The sequence below is a fragment of the Oculina patagonica genome, chromosome 4 (assembly GCF_052425735.1).
Source record: "Oculina patagonica isolate OP01 chromosome 4, crgOcupat, whole genome shotgun sequence".
Classification (NCBI taxonomy): domain Eukaryota; kingdom Metazoa; phylum Cnidaria; class Anthozoa; order Scleractinia; family Oculinidae; genus Oculina; species Oculina patagonica.
The window spans coordinates 33,271,226-33,296,061 of record NC_135761.1 but is presented as its reverse complement, the minus strand read 5'-3'; the positions used below and the strand labels follow the sequence as shown (position 1 = coordinate 33,296,061).

The 24,836-nt window shown below is 41.6% G+C and overlaps 2 pseudogenes; both read left to right on the top strand.

Moving 5' to 3' along the window:
* The first annotated feature begins 7,167 nt into the window (after positions 1-7,167).
* LOC144652237 (uncharacterized) lies at positions 7,168-12,236 on the top strand (annotated as a pseudogene).
* Positions 12,237-13,375: 1,139 nt separating this feature from the next.
* LOC144648351 (uncharacterized) lies at positions 13,376-21,560 on the top strand (annotated as a pseudogene).
* The last annotated feature ends 3,276 nt before the right edge of the window (positions 21,561-24,836 follow it).

Sequence of the window (24,836 nt, the reverse complement as noted above, 5' to 3'; positions counted from 1 at the left end):
GGTAGCATCCACTCGCTTGCTTATTTGATCTATGCCTTTCCGATAAGGACTCTATAAGCAAATCATCAGTCAACAATGCAATTTTTCTTTACACTTTCTCAAAATCTTGGCCTTGGTCAGGTTACCGATCTTTACAGAACAATCGGAAATTCTATTGGCCTTTGAGTGGCATACAGAAAAAGGGGCCTTGAGGCAAATCTAGATCTGGTTGAAAAAGGAGGGTCAGATCCACAAGTTCAACAACACCCCCTAACCCCAGGCCAGATGCATCCATCTCACTACTGCCAGCTGCATTATCAGAATCCTAGACTTCAGCAAAAGAGCACAGTCCTTCACTGCCACCAGCACCACCCTCTCAATCCTTAACATGTCAAGCATGAAAGCACCACCACTTCCTACATTAACACCACCTGCAACTCCACAGGCAATCCCACCACCTTTATCGGAAATAGAACAACCTACATCTACCATGGCCTCCAAAAAGCCGAAAAAGCAAGCTAAACGAAATAACACAACGCAACCTACATCTACCATGGCCTCCAAAGAGCAGAAAAAGCAAGCTAAACGAAATAACACAACGCAACCTACATCTACCATGGCCTCCAAAGAGCAAAAAAAGCAAGCTAAACGAAATAACACAACGCAACCTACATCTACCATGGCCTCCAAAGAGCAGAAAAAGCAAGCTAAACGAAATAACACAACGCAACCTACATCAACCATGGCATCCAAAGAGCGGAAAAAGCAAGCTAAACGATGGTATTATGTGACAAGTCACTGACTCTGACAAGGAGAAGGAAACACAAATTGTGTTGCCCGAAAAAGGCCTACAAAGGCAAAATCTCTTTTTGATGCCTGAAAAAATGACATTCATTCTATCACAAAGGGAACACTACAGTGTACCGATACCACAGCTATTGTTTTAATTTGAATTAATTGAATCTATATGAAGTTATAATAAATAATGAAGTTTGTCATTTAATATCTACAGATTTTTACAGTTACGTTGGGCATTTTCAAATAATTAAACACATTGGGGGGAGGCCAAGAGGGAAGATTTTCTGATTTGTATAAATTTGAATAGAGATATATATTTAATATAAATTTGTCCTTTGTTTTATATCGTAATAAACACGTATTGAAACTACAATTATTAAAATCATTACCCAGATACAATCAGAGTGGTTTTAAATGCCTACCGTGGGTTAATGTTGTCAATATATAAGATATAAATTAAGATCTGGTTTGTTTTTGTTATAAAATTATTTCGATTTTTTCTTCACAGGATATCTTCAGTTTCACATCCCATTTCACATGGTTCTCCACCTGCTATTATTATTATGCCATGATTCTTGAGTTTCACATACCGTTTCACATGGTATTTCACATAGTCATTATTTTTACATCCTTTTTCACAGGGTGGTTAACGTCCTTACTACCTCCTGTTGTGCATGTTTTTTCACATGAACTACTGTGAAATACCATGTTTTCACATGGTTACTTTCACATGGTATTTCACATTTCTGTAAAAAAAATTTGAAAAACCTTGTGAAGTCCCTGTGAAATTTTCACATGAATTTCACAGGGTAGCTCCCAGTAGTGTCTCATCAAACATTTCTGCGAGTGGGCCGTTTCATCTGCTCTCTTATGCACTTCACCACAAAGGTTGCACCTCACTTCTACTGCAGATTCCTTAAACTCCTGTGTGAGTCAGGGGTTAATTTAAAAGAGGTGGAAGATTTCCTCCACAACACTCCGTTACACATAGCTGTTAAATAAATTGGTGAGGGAGATAGCAAGAACCTCTGCTCCAACTTTTAGAGCAAATGGAGGAATGGAGTCACAGCCAGATGCCTTCTTGACTTTTAATGACTCCATTACTTCTTGAACTTGCGCTTTTTGAAGAGGGTTTAGCTTTATAGCATCATTTTGAATTGAAAGCTGTGCTGTTTTTAACACACTTGGGTGGTTGGTGAAATCAGCTTCCGTTAAATTTTCAACATTTTCTCCACCGATGCCATCTGCAATTGAAGCAAAATAATCGGCCAGAGTTTCAGCTACCTTGTCTTGATCCTTGACAATTTCATCACCTACTTTGAGATTGAACTCGGAACTTTTTGCAGGGGCTTTTGAGCCTAAGAATGGCATAAAAGTTCTGTAAAAGTCTGCTGGGTTTTCCTTGAGATGATCAGATTTACCCTTCCAGTAAGACTTGATTGCTATCCGTCTTTGTCGGGTGGCTTCATTACGCCATTTACGCAGTTCATCCCAGTTGGAGTCAGATTTGTCGTTCTGATAGGTTGCTAATGCCCTTCTCTTAGCTCTGATAGCGTTCTTCCAGTTTGTTGTCATATATGGCACATCTTTTGCTCTTACCCTCATCTTCTTTAATGGAAGATTCTCATCAGTGATATTGGCCATCAGAGTGTTCCAATAATAAACTTGATCTTCCAGATCATCGAAGACTTCTCCCACATGCCAAGGAGCTTCAAAATTTGGATATAAACATACGAGTCTTCTCCGTGCGTGTTGGTTTATCAATAAGACATGTGAGTTCTTGTTCCACTTCCAAATCCAAGAGTAATTTTCCTTCGTTTTTATTTTTATTTATTTTATGTGTCCCCTATTAGTAGAGAGTGTTTCACTCTCGGCGAGAATTCCTTTGACACATTAATAAAGTTGTTGATTGATTGATTGAAAGTGATCTTTTGGTGTCGACAGCTTACACTTAAACGAACAAGCAATGCACTCTGGTTCAACAATCGTGAACATATCGCTTGCTAGGTAATTTCTACAAATTGAACGACAGGTTGGAGGCATAACAAACATGACATTGGGATGTTGGTATGACCGTCCCAAGAACTGTTATCACACTGTAGCGAACTGAAAAACTCTTGTTTCCAAGTCTTTGTAACAAATTTTAAGGACCTGGTGCCGAGTAGTTACTTTTCGTGTGTTGCTACATGACGTATGTTTATATCCAAATTTTGTATGACAAACAACTGACGAGGTCTTAGAAGAAACCGGTTTTAGAAATCGCATATGTAAATTAGTGTGTAGAAAGTAAATGTAAATTAGATTTTTCCAAATCGAGATGATGTTTAGTAATACTTTCTTGGCTTCGACGAGCAAAATCTCTCAGAAATTAAAAAGAATTGTCGTAGTTTTTTTTAATAGTTTGAATGTCTTTCTTTAAGGAGGCAAACATTGGTGTAATTTTCAGTTCGGCCAGGAGTGTTGGCAAGACCAGCACACTCGAGATATTGGCATATGGTCAAGGGTGCACTAAGAAAAGTCATCCCCTACTTATATTCGTGGGGGATCAGTGCCAGTCTGGGACATCTCTGTAAGGAATATCAATAATTAAGATTTTTCATTTTTCTTAGTTACAAATAAATAACCTATGACACTTGCATTTAATTAATACATCTAGCTTATTACAGTCATCTATCATTCATTCATAACTGATTCACGGTGGTCATGATTTTGTGACAAGAATTTTTTTAGACATTCTTGTCCTTAAATAGTTTCAGTTTATACATAAAAATCATATCTTTACTACAACACACTTTTTATTTTGTAATAACATTGTTTTTCCGACCCAGGCTTAATATTCTTAATTTTCGGCTAATTCTAGTTTGAAAAAAATATTATTAATATGAACATTCTTGTATGATACCATTTGACATTTCCATTTAAGCATGTATTAATTGCGGTATCAATTTATTTACTGTTAATCGACTTTTATAATCATCGAACACCACACAGGTCATCACCTGATCAAACATTTGGCTAGTGCAGGTTTTAATAGATTTTGTGGCAAGTTAGCATTTTTACAATTCAATAAATCAAAAACAAATTCAACTGCATTGTATTTACAAAATTTCGACTAAAAAACAATGTTTTTTTTTTTTTAATTTCAGCCTGGGGTTTTTTCTTAAAATATTCTTACGAACTCGCAAAATTCAGCCTCAATATTTTTATATATACAATTCATTCTTATAAAAAAAGATAATATTGTATTTAGGTATCTTATTACTTACTGGCATGTGTTGCATTTACAGCAAAATGGTTCTGGAAAAACTGTGTAAAACAACTATGGTTGCCATGCTGGACGATGACAGAGAACCTTGCAGAGTTCCTCTTGCAGTTGCAAGGGGGACTCTCACAAGGTTCTAACGCGGTAAGAAGTATGATACCAAAAGGAAGCATCCTGCTGATCTCCAATTTCAACGAACCACCAAGGTTTCACTTTCTTTAAACTGTCTGATTGTTGTTTTTTAAATGATTGCATGAAATAATTAATATTAAAAAGGGAGCTTCCAGAACATTTGGCCGGGTCCAAAGGGGAAGTTTTCATTGCCTCTAAATTGCTGGAGTCATAGTCATGCCAATGGATGCACATAACGGGCAAGAAAAATGCTTCTATGGATTATTCAGGAACTGCTAGTAGTCTAGGAGCCCAGTGTGGAAGACATACAAGCTGGGTCCTTTCTACCTCACCACAGTTACTTTTCCTAATCCAATGTTCATATACAAGAACAACGTAAATAAACACCTAACAACACTGGCAGCGGTGATGACCTCTGTCACCAAGGAAAAACGTGATTATGAATACTACACTAGATGGCTGAAGTCGGAAGGAAAAGAGTCGTTGATGTATGGAACAGATGGAGAGTGCACCCTTGAAAGTGGTTTTGAGAGCGTTTATCCTATTGCCGAAAGCCCCGCCCACAACAACATCCACCTACGCTGCTTGGACCATGCCAAAGGGGATATTGTAGCGAAACTAAAAGAACTTAAAGTATGCGAAACTGAAAGAATTTGGGGGGAAAGGAGTCAAAGATCTAGTTGATTGTGAGAATGAAACAGAATTTGAAGAGCTTTATGTGAACAAAGAAGTCCATTTATGGAGTTAAATTGTCCTCAACTTTTACGTGGTCCGACCATGTTGAATATATTTCATCTAAGGTTAATAAGAACCTTGGTGTTTTACGTAGGATTAAGTATTATTTACCTTATAATGCCCGGTTACTTTTTTATAACAGCTTAGTGCTACCTATTTTTGACTATGCTGATTTAGTCTGGGGTGATAAGGACAATGTCTCACTAATAAATGAATTGCAAATTCTGCAAAACAAAGCAGCTAAGTTAATATTAGATAGATCACTTCACTCCTCATCCAATGATGCATTAACAGTCTTGAGATGGCTGAATCTCGAAGAACGTAGGAAATGTCATCGATGTATATATGCATACAAGTGCATTAATGGCCAACTTAATCATTCAGTTGATTTAAACTGGATCTTTTTATTTCTCAGCCCTGGAATTGTGTTCGGATGACAATTATTCTTGTCCTTGTGAGATAAGTGATCGTTGTGTTCTAATGGATTGAAATATGATGATCGTATGGCACTCGTGCAAATGATGAGATTTGCTGGAGCATTAAACTTCGGAGACGTGGCAACCAAATACTTTGAGTTATTGATGTCTTACTACCAATTGGGCTGCCATTGACTGGATGTGGTCTTTGATCAGCACTGGCAGAGTATTTCTACTCCCCCCTGGATGGGATGCTAGTCCATCGCAGGGCTACCCCCCCCCCAGCAGTAAATTCGCCGGTACCCATTTATACACCTGGGTGGAGAGAGGCACTATGAGAGTAAAGTGTCTTGCCTAAGAACACAACGCAGTGCCTTGGCCAGGTCTCGAACCCGGACCGCTCGATCCGGAGTCCGGCGCACTAACCATTAGGCCACCGTGCCTCCCATAAAAAACCCATTGGCGACATTACTAATGTACTTCTGAAAAAACAATTTCAGAAGTACATTAGTAATGTCACCAATAAAGTGAGCCTTTCTGCGTTTCTCACAGAGACCTGGGTTGAGATGGCAAAGCACATTCTGCCAGCAGAGAAAGAGCTTGTTATCGGTGGAGATACAGTGGATGGGTACGTGGCATTATCAGTTAAGAATAGACACTGCCATGAAATTCCAGCATTGAATTCAGATCACGAGGAAGCCGATACAAGAATGCTGCTTCACGCCCAACATGCCAGTCAAGGTGCCCAGAGGATAATCATTCAGTCCCCAGATACTGATGTGCTTCTTCTTTGTGTCACACATTATGTTGAGATCGGAACTGGGGAGTTGTGGTTTCGCACTGGGGTCAAGGATCGTCTGCGGTACATTCCAGCCCACAAGATTGCGCTAAATCTTGGCCCCTTAATCTGCAAAGCTCTCCCTGCATTTCACGCCCTAACTGGATGCGACTCCACAAGCTCCCTGTCTAGAATAGGAAAGAGGAAGGCGCGGAAAACCATCAGCAACAATAGAGTTCACCAGGAGAGTTTAGCCTGTGTGGGGCAATCCCCTGATGCTGACAAGGAGGCCGCAAAGAAAGCAGAAGCATTCATTTGCAGTTTATTTACCATTTCCAACAGGACCCCTGCCACTGCTGATGAGGCTCGATATCTTCTGTTTTGCCAAAAAGCCCAGAACAACCTACTGCTGTCTCCAACTTCTGACAGCCTACTGGAGCACATTAAAAGGGCGAATTACCAAGCATATGTGTGGAGAAAGGCTCTGGTGCCAAGGCAAAATCTGCCCTCCCCTGCAGGTCATGGTTGGAAAATAGTCGACGACACCATGTGCCCTGAATTGATGACGAAGCCCCCAGCTCCAGCAAGTATATTAGAGCTTATAAACTGTCAGTGTGTTACTAGTTAGGTCTTCATGCACGCAGAACTGCTCCTGTAGCAGCAATGGACTGGCTTGCACTGAGGCATGTAGGTGCATGGCCGATGAAAGCTGTCGTAACCCCAACAAGGGCAGTTGTTATGATTCCGCCAGTACCGGTCAGCGGTACGTTAGTAATAGGCATGCGTAGAAGCGTCCTTCTCCCTCGGTCCTCGTGTTGTCGTTCGTGTCAACTTGTTCTGTGATCGCTCAGGCTTATTAAAGGTTCCAGTTGTGTAACGAATCGTGTCATCGATCTACCTCTGCTTTATTTACTGGCGTGGTGGCAGCGTCCTCGAACTTACGCCAAAAAAATCGGCGCATTAGACGATAATTTCAAGGCAAAGCTACTCGTTTCACTCAGGTACGTCGATACTTCGAACATTCTCGTCGTCCAAGCACGATTCCATCGTACAGCCAGTACACAACCATGGGAACCACTACACGGGCTCCGAAACAGTGGAGCCTCTCGAAGAACGAGACGATCAACAGCTTCGAGAATTGGAGGCAAAATCTGGTTTATACTCTGTCACTCGACACTAACTTCGCTCCATTTCTCGCCGACGGCGCCACTTGGGCAAAGAAGACTAGGGCCCAGCCCCTACGCGGTTTTACCGATGACGGAGAAACAGTACCGCTTTCCAGACGTAAAACAGCTCGCCAGAAAGTTAATTTTTTGGAACTAATGCTCGGGCAGATAGCCAACTATTGCCCCGTTATATCGAGGAGCACCTTATTAAAGAATTCGACCTCCATTCAGTCTGTTTGGAACATGATTCGCGAGCATTTTGGCTTCCAAGTCACTGGAGCTCACTTCCTCGATTTTGCAAACCTTCATCTGGAAGCTGATGAACGGCCTGAAGACCTCTTCCAGAGACTAATGGCCTTCGTGGAGGACACTTTACTCCACGCTAACAGCCTTTCCCACCACGGTGATGTAACCACTGAGGATGAAGAACTAACTCCTACACTGGAAAATTTCATCGTACTGACCTGGCTCAGACTAATCCACCCTGAGTTGCCTAAGTTAGTGAAACAAAGATATGGCACCGAATTACGATCACGAACTCTAGCATCCATAAAGCCAGAAATATCTCAGGCCCTCACTTCCCTACTCGATGAGATACACACCGCCAACGACGCTAAGATCATGCGCACCGCGGTTAGTAGTTATCGCAAACCCAGTGGCAACCGATCTCAGTACAAAGTGAGCACACGACCCAACCGTCCATCCAAGTCTTGCCCACTATGTAAACAAGCTAACCGTCCAGAGAGTGGCCATTTCCTTAGCGAGTGCAGTTTCCTTCGGGAACAGGATCGCAGGTACATAGCTAAGGCCAGACAAATCGCTGACATCTTCGATGACCCCGCTGATCCTGATACCAGACCCTATGCAGACGAACCAGACAGCGACACTGACGACCCTGGTCCTAGTCCCAACACTCATGTCTTCCGCATACAGACTTGCCAGTCACCGTACCTTGATATGTTTCATGCACACCACCCAGTGCGCATAACCATTGACAGTGGCGCCACGGGAAACATGATTCGTCACACCGTTGTCCAACGTCTTGGCTGCCGGCGTGACGCCCAGTTCTCGATCCGTCCACCAAGCAGATGGCTCATCTCCCCTACACGTGGTCGGTGAAACACGCTTATCGTTCACCCGGGAAGATCGGACGTTTACATTCGAAGGCCTTGTCGTTGAAGATCTCGACGTAGATGTACTAGCAGGGACCCCCTTCATGGAAACCAACGATATTGCAGTACGCCCAGCCAAGCGCCAAGTAATCCTCGGAGACGGGTCCAACCACCACTATGGGTTGCACCAACCTGCAGTAGTCAGCTCCGCCGCACGTCGTGCCATAGTGCTACGTTCCCCTTCCTCGTCCACAACTATCTGGCCCGGAAAATTCATTGAAGTTGATCTACCGAGTGATGCACCTCGCGACTCTGTGTATGCACTAGAACTGCGGACCGATGCGCCGAGCGCAAGAAAGCTAACAGCTTCCCAACTGTGGCCAAGCCCGGCCATCATCTCCAGCGTCGCTGGAAAGATACGCATCCCCAACCTTTCTCCCGAGCCACATTTCCTCAAGAGAAATGAACACTTCTGCCAGGTGCGCGCTGTGTACGCACCGGAAGCCCGCGACGACAACGCACAGCTGCAAGCAACCCCGCAACCCAGGCCACCTATCCTTCAGACCAGCACGAAACTCTCTTCAAACGTGTGTCTCGATCCAGAGAACTTACTTCCTCACGATATCAGAGCCAAATTTACCTCACTCCTGGACGAGTACGACCACGTCTTTGACCCAAACATAAAAGGTTACAATGGCTCAGCAGGTCGGTTCGAAGCCAGGGTAAACATGGGCCCTGTGGAACCCCCCCAACGGAAAGGCCGTCTGCCACAGTATGCCCGTCACCAGCTACTGGAGCTGCAACAGAAGTTTGACGAACTAGAAACATTGGGTGTCTTTAGACGCCCCGAAGACATCAACGTTGCAGTTGAGTACCTAAACCCGTCTTTCCTCATCAAGAAAGCCAATGGTGGTTACCGCCTAGTCACTGCATTTGCTGACGTTGGTCGCTACAGCAAGCCTCAGCCCTCTCTTATGCCCGATGTCGACTCCACCTTACGCCTTATTGCCCAGTGGAAACACATTGTCGCGACAGACCTGACCAGCGCATTCTACCAGATTCCACTCTCACGTGACTCTATGAAATATTGCGGCGTCGCCACACCATTCCGAGGTGTGCGTGTGTATGCCCGGTCTGCCATGGGCATGCCAGGTTCAGAGACCGCCCTCGAAGAGCTCATGAGCCGAGTGCTCGGTGACCTGTTGCAGGAAGGCATCGTTGCTAAAATCGCTGACGATCTGTATTGTGGCGGCAACTCCCCAGAAGAACTCCTGCAGAACTGGACGAAAGTCTTACAAGCCCTCAACATCGCCTTTCCGCATCAAAGACCGTCATCAACCCACAATCCACAACAATACTAGGCTGGATTTGGAACTGTGGCACCTTAAGTGCCAGCCCACACCGCATCGCCGCCCTTGCTTCATGCCCTGCACCCGACACCGTAGCCCGAATGCGGTCCTTCATTGGAGCTTTCAAGGTGCTCTCCCGTGTCATTCCTGGATGCTCTACACTCCTTGCAAAACTTGACGACACTGTTGCTGGCCGTGAATCTAACGAAACGATCCAGTGGACAGATGACCTCACTGCATCATTCCACAACGCCCAGACAGCCCTATCCAATACCCGCACCATCTCCCTCCCCAGACCTGCAGACCAACTCTGGATAGTGACAGATGGAGCTGTTTGGAAACCTGGAATAGGCGCCACCCTATATGTCTCCCGTGATGGCAAGCTACGCGTGGCAGGATTTTTCAGCTCCAAACTACGCGGCTCCCAGACAGCGTGGCTACCATGTGAGGTGGAAGCGTTAGCTATCGCCGTTGCCACTAAACACTTCAGCCCTTACCTGATAGTCTCATCATAAGGCCCGCATACTGACCGACAGCAAACCATGTGTACAGGCATATGAAAAACTTTGCCGAGGAGAGTTCTCAGCAAGCCCCCGTGTGTCTACCTTCCTGTCTACTGTGAGCCGATATCAGGCCTCTGTAAGACACGTATCCGGCTCTGCAATACTGCCGTCAGATTTCTCCAGCCGTAATGCTGCCCCGTGTGAAGATGAAGCCTGCCAGGTCTGCGCATTTACGAAACTCACCCAAGAATCAGTTGTCAGACACACATCTACTCAAGACATACTTCGTGGCACCAAGCACCTCCCATTCACCAGCCGCACCGCCTGGTTGACTACGCAGGCCGAATGCCCTGATTTACGACGCACTCGTGCACACCTACAACAGGGAACACGTCCTTCGAGAAAGCTAACGAACTTGAGGGATGTTAAGAGGTACCTCAACGTAGCAACCATCGCGAAGGATGCATTATTGTCCCCCGACAAGTACTAGAGGGACTCCTAACCGCTTTACACATCCAACTCGGTCACCCATCCAGTCATCAACTCAAAGCTGTAACAAAGCGCTACCTGTATGCCCTGGACATAGACAAGGCCATTGACCGTGTGACTCAAGCCTGCCACCAATGTGCTGCCTTGCGCCAAACTCCGAAAATGCGAGAGGAGCAGTCATCTTCCCCTCCGCCTTACGCCGTTGGCGTATCGTTCGCTGCAGATGTTATCAAGCGCTCAAGACAGCTCATACTAGTGTTACGTGAGTGTGTGACCTCCTTCACAGCCACGACCCTGCTAGAGGATGAGCGACACAACACACTACGTGATGCCCTAATCCGCCTTTGTGTCCAAATGCGTCCGCTAGACGGCCCGTCAGCCGTCATACGCACTGACCCCGCATCAGGGTTCAAGGCACTAACAGAAGACCTACTACTGAAACACTACAGAATCACCATAGAGATTGGAAATGCCAAGAATCGTAACAAGAACCCTGTCGCCGAGAGGGCCGTTCAAGAGGTTGAAAATGAGTTACTCCAACATGACCCGCTAGGCGGTCCTGTGTCCCCTGTGACCCTGTCAGTAGCAACAGCCACCCTTAACGCACGAATCCGCTCACGTGGCCTTTCTGCTAGGGAGATGTGGACACAGTGTGATCAATTCTCAAACCAGCAGATACCACTGCACGACCAAAACCTCATCGTTCAGCAACACGAACAACGTATTGCCAACCACCATCACAGCGAGAAGGCTAAGGCCCCCATCGCAAAGAACCGTCCAGCTGAGCACATCACTGTCGGTGACTTGGTCTACCTGTACTCAGACCGCAACAAGACAAGAGCGCGCGATCGCTATTTGGTTGTAGAAGTAACCGGATCTTTCTGCAACATCAGAAAGTTTGTCGGCTCTCAGCTATGAAGCACATCTTACCAGGTGAAAACCTCAGATTGCTACCGGGTCCCATCTAAAGTAGCAGACTACCGACCATCCGCTTTTAACGATGATGTAGACTCGTCCTCCGATGAAGCCCCACCAGCACAGCCAGTGCGTTCCCCGCCATCTCCGCCTGTCATACCGAGTGCAATCTCAACACCTGCAACTCAAGATTTTCCTCATGACAGCCTTCCTGATGGTGGACAGGAGCCCTGCGAAGACAACCACCCCAATCCAGTAACAGACTCCCCCGCCAGTGACTCTGAAACCAGTCCCCCGCCCCGCAGATCCACACGTGTGCGACGTCCTCCAGCCCGTTACAATGACTTTGTTCTGGACTCGAACTAACAACAAAAAAAAAAAAAACAGAGGCAGATAGAACAATTTATAGTTTTTGTTACAAGTTTAATACCCGTTCATGTTTGTAATTAGCATGTAGCTCTAAGGTTAGCTCGCTACACATTCGTAAAGTTTGAGGGAAGAAGAAAAGGAAGTTGCGCCAGTACCGGTCAGCAGTACGTTAGTAATAGGCATGCGTAGAAGCGTCCTTCTCCCTCGGTCCTCGTGTTGTCGTTCGTGTCAACTTGTTCTGTGATCGCTCAGGCTTATTAAGGGTTCCAGTTGTGTAACGAATCGTGTCATCGATCTACCTCTGCTTTATTTACTGGCGTTCAGACGAGGATGAGCTACCAGAGTCAGACGTTGAAGATTAACATTATTAGCATTAAGCTTCATTAGAGACAATGAAACTGTAAGTTGTTAAATCGAAACAAACCTTTTCTACCTGAAAGCTTTTAAAGAGTGTGAGTTGAGAAATGTAATTTTACCATTGATTCAGATTGGTTCACTAAATTTAAAAGTATGGAATTCGAGGAAGGATACAGTGTCAAAGAATAAAAAGGTGTTTACTGAGCCATGTAATTTTCCCATTAATTTGTAATGAAATTCGAGTTACAATACCGTGTTAAAGAATGAAAAAAGGAAAAAAGTCAGGAATAGGAAGTCCAAAGAAGATGTTTAATTAAAGCGTTTTGCTGTAACTGGTTGACTGTCGTAATTCCAACTTCTCAAAGCTGATATTAAAAAAGATATTAAAGTAGTGAAGAGAACTGTAATAACCGGACTTATTTGTGCAGGATAGTCACGTGATCAGTCACGTGATATCATATTGACACATGTTTGCATTTCAGTAAACTAAATATGTCTATTTGAACGTCTGTGAGAGGTTTCTTTGCAATTTACTGCCTTAAACCAATGGCAGGTTCAATTCTAGCGTCCAGCCTCGTTTCCATGCCAAAATACCGGTAGCCTTCAAAAACATACCCTTAACTCCGAAGTGATACCACAATCCGACTCTACAACGTACCTAGCGTTAATCGACACCGCGGCAAAACGCACTGCGCATGAGTGGTACATCACCGCTTCCGGTGCATACGTATTTCCGGCGGCGTATTAAAATCCAATGTCAACAAGGAGAAATCCTGTACCGCGAAGTTTGAAAGCAAAACTTAAGAGTTAGAAAAAAAACTTAGAGAAAAAAATATCTCGTTCTAAAGTTTATTTATCGTTCTTGTTTCAAGCGCTTGCACCAAGGGCTTTGGTGCTTGCACCAACAGCGAAAAATGGACAAATTTCGGAGTCGCTCGCGCTCGCGACAAGCAATTTTTTTTCATGTAGTTTTTGTGGTCACGTTCGTGTTGTTGTGCGGTGCGTGTGCTGAAAGATGTGCAAAGGAAAACAAGAGCAGCCGAAAATGTGGAGGACGGCACTATTTCTTATCGAAATACTTGGCCAGAGCTGCGGAACTCCAAGTTAGTTCTAAAGTTTGTTGTGTCCACTGGGACGAAATACGGAGGAAAGACAACCGGTGCTCGGTTCCTCGATTAAGCCACTCGCATATTTGCACACAGAAGATTCCTGCCAGACTTTATGCTGTTTTGGATGCAGTGGGGAAGAGTGCTGATGGTTACAGTCCTGGAACAAATTGGTGTAACGAGTGTTCAAAAAGAGTGGACAAAGAAAAAACGTTTACATCGCATCCTGACTACAAGCCACCGGTGTTACGAACAGATGAAGAGGTAACCCAGTTAAAATGTCGATTTATGATAATTGACACGAAGATTTTTATTGCTTTATATTGGTATAAGGATTTTTTTTAATCTCTCTAAAAGCTAAAGAAGAATTTCTAGAATCATTTTGAAGCAAAGGAAAAGACTTCTTTATTAACACTAGTTTAAAATTTATCTTTTTATCTTTAAAATTTATTATTAATTTTTATAAAACGGCGCCAAGTATTTGATAGAAATAAGAATAATTTTGCAGAAAAGTAATGCAGCACATTATAGTTAGTATGAGTACGTGTTTAACATGTTCGGATATTTATCTAGATTAATTTGAGTAGAAAATTTACCTTTTAAAACCACTTTTAGTGTTGGGTATATAAAAAAAGATATTTAAAGTAGGCGAATTTCTCAAAATATATACAAAATAAATGTCAAATGCTTTTAATAATATGAACTCCCCTTCATTCTGTCAAGTTATTAAATTTTCCTGTTCTCATTCACGTGTGGTTCTCCACTAGGATGGAAATAAACAAACATCAGCTGAACAACTCCAAAAGGTAATAATATTTAAATTATCAAATTGTAGTGCTATTTCCACAGATACCTTTTTTAGGAACTTAACACCACCCTGACTTTGACTTTCTAACTGAATGTGTTATTATAGTAACAGGACAAAGTAAAGTGAGCTTACATTTCAGGAAGTAATTATATAATTCAATTAATTTGAATTCAGATATGGCAATTTACTGGTTCACCGGTACGCAGACTACATAAAACATTGCAAATGATACACACTGAAGACAGTTCAAATGTAAGGGAGGTGCAACAGCAATTCCAAAACCTCTTGCAAAGGATTCACTGTTTAGAGGAGTTTTGTGGAATAACTATAACACTACAATCACAAAACGATCAAACTGTCACTACCCCAAACCAAGAATCAGGTTAGTGAAACATACACATTTGACACAATACTGTGCTATTCATTTTGCAATGTCAGCATTTAACCAAATACAAGTTATAGATAGCTTCAAAACTTAATGTCAATTATCATATTAAGACTTAAGTATTTTTGTGGTGTAATTTATCTTTGATTTAAAACTTTTCAAACCAAATTAATTTTTATTGGCATATACTAAAACCCGAAACAACGAAACGAAACCACCGAAACAAAACCACCGAAACCACCGAAACGAGCGAAACGAAACCGCCGAAACAACCGAAACGGCCGAAACGAGCGAAACGAAACGAAATCACCGAAACAAGCAAAACTTCAAGATTTTCGCCACTTACCGTACTATACACCCCGTTTAGCCTACTATACACTCTGATTAGCCTACTATAAACCCCGGTTAGCCTACTATACACTCCTGTTAGCCTACTACACACTCCGGTTAGCCTATGTTTCACTTAGGTTAGCCTACTATGCACTCCGGTTAGCCTGTTTACGGTTAGCTCTCAATAATTGTAATGGGTTTTGCTTGTTTCGGTGATTTCGTCTCGTTTCGCTCGTTTCGGCCGTTTCGGTTGTTTCGGCGGTTTCGTTTCGGTCGTTTCGGTGGTTTCGCTCGTTTCGGTGGTTTCGTTTCGGTGGTTTCGTTTCGTTGTTTCGGGTTTTAGTACATGCCATTTTTATTTCCCTGGTTGAAGAACTTTAAACTAAATAAAAATTTGAAACACAACATATTCATTGTGTTTGTGTTACTAAAATGTAAATAATTTGTACTACTACCTCTGAAAATTTGGTTACAATTTGATCAAGAAAATGCCTTATCAGGCATTCCTGATACAAATAAAAATGCAGTGAGTTAATTATTTTGTTAATTAATCCGACTTTTGAGAAAACCGTGTGATAACTAACAATGAGACTATAAGAGCTAGCTAGAGTTTTCTATGAGCAAAAAGTCAATGAGGCGCAGCTGAGTTGACTTTCGCTCATAGAAAACAAGGGCGAGTAGTTTAATTGTTTTAGTAGAAACTGTTAAAGGACAACAGTCCAAAAACCTACAATTCCTACTAACAATAACAACAATAATTTACTGTTTTTCGGGATCTTTTCTGAGGTTAAGAATATTTAAATTGGACGTTTCGATCAGTTTCACTGATCTTCTTCAGGTTGTTGTAACAACAACCTGAAGAAGATCAGTGAAACTGATCGAAACGTCGAATTTAAATATTCTTAACCTCAGAAAAGATCCCGGAAAACAGTGAAATGTGAATAATTTTAATTTCTTAAGATGAGAGGTGAAAGTTTCAGAAATAGGAAGAACAATAATTTTCACATAAACATCTTGAAACTTAATAGTTAACCAGGAACTAAGTGGAATCTTTGCAGTTTGCCAAAAGGTTTTGGGAGTTATTGTTCTGCAATGCTTCCTTTAATATCCAAAATACATTTTTTTCATACTTTAGAAACTAGAGCATTTGATGAATTGGTGGAACAATTTCAAGTCGCCCTGCATACAGTTGTGAAAGTCCAGAACTACTTTATGACCCTGATGGCATGAAAAAGTTTGCAGACAAAAGTGCACCTGGGCTTTTTGATATGATCCTACAGTCTATTCTCAGAGATGACAAAAGATTGAGTGAGGAGCACCGTTCACTGCAGGAGAAGAGAACTGTAGTTTTGTTACACATAATTGCTTATTTCAGGTGATCTAGGCAATATCCAATAAATTATTATATTTCCCATTTTGTGAGTAACATATTTTTTGTACTGTTGTCAGTTTTCATTCCCGTGCAAATTGAATTTATTAAGTACACATACAAATGAGATTAATTACTTTTATTTTTTATTTATTTTTTATAGAGGGGGAGGGGGTGTAAGGGCAACTTTTATTCACTACAAAATATGAAACATATTAGCCATTAATCAAGATTCAAGTCCTTTAATTCTTTACTCTTTCAGATCCCAAAAAACAAATTGGCTTCAAAGAGATGAAGGGATGTTTATCCAACTGCATGGTGCCTCCCGAGAAGTAATAAATTCTGGAAGAGTGCTTGGCTTTTCTACAAGTCCAAGGGACGTCGATGGACAAAAGAATAGACTTTTAAGGGAGCATCCAGAATTAATTAATCGTCAAATTACAAATGCAATCAAAGTAGGTGAAATAAGAAATCCAAATGAGCAAAATGATGTACTATGACTAATTCAACTAAAATTCAACTCAGTGAAGGATGTCTTTTTTTGTCAACAGCCATGCATATCATAATAATATTTAAAAAACTCATTAATAATTCATTAAGAAAATACAAAAGAAATTAATGTTTAATGAGTTTCTTTATATCTGATAAAGACACGGCTAAACTTTACGTCCAATTTTCTAGGCCAAAATAACCCCAAATCTAAATATTAGTGCAAGAATGAGTTGATCTACACCAAAAGATTTTTAAGCCATTCAATAAATTCGCAGTTCGTGGTTTATCAAGTCTAAAACACTCGGCTGCGCCTCGTGTTTTAAACTTGATAAAACACTGCTGCTCATTTTAAACATTACATAAAGGATATTCATGTTGCCACTGCAAAATCCTATCCAAGCAACCATCTAATTTTTCACACATTCTGGACAGCACATACATGTTCCAATGCACAATACAATGTAATTTATGTCATATGACTGTGTACCTTCCATTTTGGGACATAAATTGGTTTAACAAAATCCTGACTGCCAAATTGCACTTGGCTATGGCCTCATTCAATTAATCAGTCCTCAGAGTGCTTGTCATTCCATCATTTCTTAAACTGGACTATATGAACAAAGTTCTTTACAAAATGCTTTAATTAATTTTAAATTTCTTTGCAGGAAGAGTCACTAATGGTCTACTTGTTAGATGACTTTCATGTAATACAGACAGTTCAAATGCCCGGACCAAATTTGAAGCTTTCGCTTGCAAAACATATGGCTTCTAATATGCTGGACATTCAGAATACCGTTCCTGCCATTCCTCTACCTATTGACAAGAAGCAGCATCGAATAGTCACTGTCAAAGTCAATGGAGAAACCAGGAATTGCCGAGGAGGCATTGACCCAGACTTCATATTTCAGCTTTTCCGTGACAACCAGAAGCAGTGGGAATCTACATTTCTTGGAGGGCTACCTGAATATTTAAGAAAAATAAAACCAAATGACATTCAAGCTCAGCTAAAGGAATTCAGGTGCTCATACCATAAAATTCTGCTTAAATGCCCCCCCCCCCCTCGCTTAAAACCCCTCCTGGTTATAGGCCCAACTATCTGGTAACAAAAAATACATCGGATTATAACCCTCCCCCCTCTGCCAAATGACAGTACTGAACAGTGCTGAATGTTGCTTTACTATTATTTTACTTTAAAATCATACAAGACATGTGCTACTATTAACAGAGGTCAAAACCGTAAATTGTGTGTCAAAACAGTGCAAAAATGTTTTGTGTACAGGCTTCATTACTGTATATCCATTTATCTTGCATTGAATATCTATGTTAAGGAGTGCAAAATATTACTTTTAACATAATCTCACATTGAACTCATTACAATCCATAAATGTACAGGCTGGGGTGTATGTAAACCAGTCCAATGAAACATGTTCTTAGCAAGGCTTACTTTCTTTTGTCAGCTACATGAACAACCTAACCTTTGGCTGAACAAAAATCTTATCGAAACGTTTTGTTCTTTGTTCTTTTTAAAGAGTTTACTCAGGAAGATCCAATGATGACCTTAGCAACTTAGATTCATGTCTCCTTTTGGATGAGTTTGAGCAACCGTTAAAAAGTAAAGAAAACTATGAAGATGCTCTGTCACACTCCCTTGAGGTTGGACCTCAACTTAATGCCTACCTACAGAAGTATGCGCTTCCAGCACCTGGGGACTGGCCAACTTGGTTTTACTTAAAGAGGATTATTGCACAAGAAGTAAATGAGGACTCAGTTGTACTCTCCCTTGTACCTGAACAGGGACCATTTCATGTAACTCTAAATGTCCAGGAAGATACAATGCAAGTCTACCACTTTGTTCTTTCCCATGTCTACCGTGAAACATTCGGATCAGAATTACCTAAAAAACCGAAACCTTTCTGAATTAATCTTCTCCTGAATGCTGTTTTTTTTGGATGGTTGCAGTTACGTGATAAGGTTCTACAGAAATTTAAACTTTGCAAGGACATTGAATTTGCCTGCATACTGCACTTGTTAGATGAAGTTATTCCCCTATGTTTTTTTCACTACCCAGTTATGTTTCGTTCTGGCAATCTCACCTCCTACATCGCTACTATGTTTAGACTAGCACTGCTGTTTATAATTTGGAAGCGCCACCACTATGACAGGTCAACTATATCCATGCTTAGTGATCTTTACCATCACAAAATTAACTTTCCTGCATACTTCGCCAGCAAAGAAACTTTCATGTCTCTCTTCACTGAGAAAAAAATTGAAATATGGCACAGCGTCCTTCGTGCAGCAACACAGGCTCACAATTCTGCAAGAAGACATAAGGAAAAAAGCAATCACCATAGCAAGTTCCAAGTCAAGTCAAGGTTTTCTGAGTGAGTTTGTCAAACCATACAGCAGAGGAATGTCTGAAAAAAGTCTAAAGGCTGTCGCTGGAAAAACCGCAGAATGTTTGCTTGCCATCATAAAGAAAGTGGGCCAAAATATTGGCAAATCAAAACCGGTAATTGTCATACTAAACAAAGAGTTATTGCACAAATCTCATCAAACAATGCATGCTAAAGTTGGTGACAGACAGTACTAAATGTTGTGATTCTTATCTGTCATTGCTGCTTTAATAGCTCAAAATAGTCTAACTATTTGATTTCTCATTTATTTTTGTTTCAAGTTTTGATAAAGAATTTCTCACAAGGAAAAGTAAAAATCAGTCTGAAATTTTTTTTAAACCCAAAACAAATTTAGTCCACAACACTGCACTGTATTTATAATAGAAGTTCTAGCTACTAACCATCAACAAGGGTTTTAGCCAATCACTTTTTCTTTTTCACGAGACTGATTCTAGGAAAACTGGATTTTTTTTTTCACGCACACTACCTCTCTATAAAGTTCTTTTTTTTTTCACATGTACACAAGTTTGCTGGGAGGAAAACAATTATTTTAAGGAGACTTTCTTGATTATTCGTTAAAATTGATCAGAAGTCCTTTTCCTTCAGAGGTCACTATAGTGCAACAATATCACTATTCCACTGTGGTAAAAAGTTATACATGTAGTAACTTTCCCTTGCAAAAATAATAATTAATGCTCTGTCACTCACAATAATCACTCTAATTGTGTAAAATCGAAGGAATGGTTAATACATGTAACCATATAAAAATGGTCAGTTTTGAAACAATATTTCTTTTATTTCAGGTTCCACCTCAGTTAAATGCAAGGGGAAAAGCTATTGGGGAACAGAAGTTTCACCTGGAAACATTCAATACTGATGTCACCAGTAAAGCTTTGCCACTCGCCTATTCTTTTAACAAACCGAACACTGACACTGCAGAATCTCTTCCAGACTCCTCAAAAGTATGTGACTACAAAGACTGTGGCAGGCCCATCTGAGAGTTCCATACGCCTTTCTTGCTTCCACACCATCCACTGTTGCTGTTACCAGATTTCAAACAATCAATGTCCAATTTGCACAGAGCCTGTTATCGCTGAAATGACCAAGTTGTCACATGCATTTAATAAGAGTTTACTTGAGCCAACAAAATCCAAAACTCCTTCATCTCCAGCAACAGGTGCCACTGAGAGTCCAGATGATGAGGAGGAGTCAACTGTTACCAACAACAGAGATGATAATTACTACGATTCTGAGGCCTGGCAGCAAAAAATTGATGACACCTTAAATTCTTTTGTTGTTCCACAACCAAGGCAAACACCGCCACAACAAGCACAGCCACAGCAGGCACAGCCACAGCCATCACAGCCCCAGCATGCACAGGCACAGCGATCACAGCCCCAGCATGCACAGGCACAGCCATCACAGCCCCAGCATGCACATCCACAGCCATCACAGCCGCAACAAGCACATCCACAGCCATCACAGCCGCAACAAGCACAGCCACAGTATCAACCTAGACACCAGTCAACAAACCCTTATGATGTCACCCAATGTCAAATTGTCAAAATTGGCTTCAAGTCTTCTATTGTCTGGTTCTTTCCTTTACATTTATCACAATCTACTATTTTTGAAAGAAATGGATTAACTGCTTGCACCTTTATTGCTTTGTTAATGGCAAAATTTTATTCTCTCAACAAATCTGCTCTGAAACTTGATCAGTACACCCCACTGTCTGCATCCTGGCTGAATCTCTTTCTCAACAGCATGGTAATTGGCAACCACCTTCATGACAATGTAACCAAGGGCCAACCAACTTACTTCAGTGTTCCAGAAGCTACTCCATTTCTCACAAATATAACAGGAAACATGCAACTTGAAGATTCCCTGGATCTTAGCATCACCACTGAAAACCCTGCAGTTCCACAAAGTGCATTGCCCTTCTATCTGACACGTCTGACACAGGAAGACAATCTGGCTGCTGTTATCATTGTAAATGGGAAGACCATAAGCCTTGTTGGACAAAATCAACATCTTATTGTCATGGATAGCCACCATCATTCTTGTTTTGGGGCTATGATTGGTACTGTTCATGTCAATCAAAGGGAAGAACTTATGCAATTTGTAAAACAGCAACTTTCTCCTCACTTCAACCTTTGCTCTCTAATTTTTGTTAAATATTTGTAGAATAATCATTGAATGATGTATTCTGTATTCCACGAATTGGTGTTTTCTTTTATAACATCAGTTTTGTTTGTATAAAGTACAGAAACAGACAGAGAAGTATTCCATGTACATAGTTAACAAAAACTATTTGTGAGACTTGAAAATTGCCTTTACGAATTTTCACCAGCTGATTGCCTTATATTTATTGTCAAGATAAGTATAGATAGATGGAACATGTAAAGCTGATGCAATTAGCAAAAGTTTTGTCAATTTTTTATATTGCTGCATTCTTGATAAGTTGAGAATTTTACTTCAAATCTAGTAGTTTTTAGTGAGGAAATCATCCAAAAAAATTGGGCTTAAACTGGAGAAAACATTGCCACCTTAGGGAGAACATCAAATTGTGTATTGAGTATTCAGATCTGAAAACTGGAGTGAGCCTGAATTTGTGCTGTCTGTGTTTTGTTTTAATAGTAAATTCTATATTTGTGAAAAATAGTTTTCACTGGACAAAAGGTTAGTGGAGCAATTCCAATTTTTCTTGTTTATCTGGCCATATTCTTGGTAATAAACTTTTGAATTTTGAGACCGAAATTCTCAAAATTACATCTCAATGATATTCAGATTCTGCAGCCACCTTAGGGAGAACATCAAATTGTGTATTGAGTATTCAGATCTGAAAACTGGAGTGAGCCTGAATATGTGCTGTCTGTGTTTTGTTTTAATAGTAAATTCTATATTTTGAAAAATAGTTTTCACTGGACAAAAGGTTAGTGGAGCAATTCCAATTTTTCTTGTTTATCTAACCATATTCTTGGTAATAAACTTTTGAATTTTGAGACCGAAATTCTCAAAATTACATCTCAATGATATTCAGATTCTGCAGCTATCATATCTTCAATACTTTGACTCTTGCATATTTTTTTCTTGGAATGAAAATAATCTTTGGCATTTTGTTATAATATTATTCCAAAAAAATGACATCATGTACAATATTTCTTACATAAAAGGCAAGATATAATAATTTTAACTGCTGTTGAAATAGAACATACCTTAAGTTTGACATGTTCTAAAAAATGTACATGCAATGACAGAAAAGTTTAAAGGTCAGCTATAATAATATTAACTGTTGTTTCGTTAGAACACAGGTAAAAGACCGTTTAATTTTAACATGTTGTAAAAATGCATGTACATACATGCCTGTGTAGTTTGGCTAGTCTGCCTACAAGAAGAAATAGTTGGATGACAACAACTTCGTGATCAATTACAAAACAATTTAATCTGTTCATTTCAACAAAATATGAACCAAAATTTGAATATCGTGTAAATGCAGTAAGGATTATAATTAAGCTTAATGCAATTCAAAGAGAAGACGTACGTTGAGACAGCCACTAGTGTCTTAGGCTACCGACAGAAAAAGAACAAGGAATGGATAACACCTGGTACGTGGAAAAAGATAGAAGAACGGAAACAACTGAAAGCCAAGGCACTGAGCACAAAGTCACTCAGGGTCCAGCAGCAGGTCCAAAAAGCCTATAAGATGAAGGACAAGGAAGTGAAGAAGAGCGCTAGGAATGACAAAAGAGCCTTTGCTGAAGAGTTAGCAGGTGAAGCTGAACGTGCTGCTGCAAGGGGAGAGATGTGCGCTGTTTACAAGATCACAAAGCGACTCTGTGGTAAAAACATCAACCAGTCTGCCCCTGTCAAAGACAAGGACAATAACAACCTCACAACAGAACGTGAGCAGGCTGCAAGATGGGTACAACACTTCGGTGAGGTACTTCATCGCCCAGAACCAGATGATCCTGCTGACCCTCCACCGGCAGAAGAAAATGTTCTCAACATCAACATCAGTCCCCCTACTGAAGCTGAGGTCAGGCATGCCATCCAAAACACGAAAAGCGGGAAAGCCCCAGGCATTGATTCCATCCATGCTGAAATGCTAAAAGCTGACCTTTGTACGTCAACCAAGGTCCTCACGGACCTCTTCAGAGACATATGGGAGACAGACACGATTCCAGATGACTGGACCAAAGGCCTAATTGTCAAGATTCCTAAGAAAGGTGACCTCCAAAATTGCGACAATTGGCGGGGCATCACACTGCTGTCAATTCCATCCAAGGTTTTCTGCAGGATTCTTCTTGCCAGAATAGACACAGCCATTGACACTAAATTGAGACAGGAACAGGCAGGATTCAGAAGAGGCCGCGGATGCATAGATCAGATCTTTGCTCTGAGAAACATCATCGTGCAGTGCATCGAGTGGACCACCCCTCTTTACATCAACTTCATTGACTTCCAGAAAGCGTTTGACAGTGTGCACCGTGACACCCTATGGAAGATCTTGCAATCATACGGAATCCCTCCAAAGATGGTCACACTCATGAGCTCATTCTACCAGCAGTTCGAGTGCAGTGTCATTGTTGATGGCAACCTGTCAGAATGGTTTCCTGTGAAGTCAGGGGTGCGACAGGGATGTATCATCTCACCCATCCTCTTCCTGCTCACCATCGACTGGATCATGCGCACAACAACGGCCGACAGACCCCGTGGCATTCAATGGACACTCTTTTCCCAACTGGAAGATCTTGACTTTGCGGATGACCTTGCTGCTCTCTCCACCAATCGTCATCATCTACAGGAGAAGACCGACAGGCTCAACAGGTTTGCCAAACAGGCAGGCTTGCAGATTAACACCTCTAAGTCTAAAGTAATGTACATCAATGCCACCCCTGATGTACCGATTACGACAGATGGTGAACCACTTGACTTTGTTGAGGAATTCACCTACCTGGGTAGTCTTGTCGCAAAGGATAGTGCAGCACGAAAGGACATCAAGGCAAGGCTCGGGAAAGCCCGCGGTGCATTTGCACGACTCCAGCCCGTCTGGAGATCGAAGCAGTACAGCCTTAGAACCAAGCTTAGGCTATATAACAGCATTGTCAAGCCAGTTTTGTTGTACGACGCCGAGTGCTGGCGTGTGGTAAAGAGCGATATGAACAAGATCAACGCCTTCCACAACGGCTGCCTCAGGAGGATATGCCGCATTTTCTGGCCTAACAAGATCTCGAATGAAGAACTCTACAAGAAAACAAAGAGCCAAAGTGTGGTGCTCGAGATCAAACGCCGCCGGTTCCGTTGGCTTGGACATGTCCTCAGAATGGACCAAGACCGTATCCCGAAGACCGCTCTTAGATGGACACCACCTGGAAAAAGGAAGCAAGGGCGGCCCAAGACAACCTGGAGACGTACTGTGATGGCCGAGCTAAACGAGATGGGCTTGACTTGGGGCGAGGCACAACTTGTAGCAAAAGATCGGTCCCGATGGAAGCAGATCGTTGCCGCCTTATGTCCCACCAGGGACGAAGAGGAATAAGTAAGTAAGTTAATGCAATTCAAAACATGCATGCGTGTGAATTGCAAAGATGGT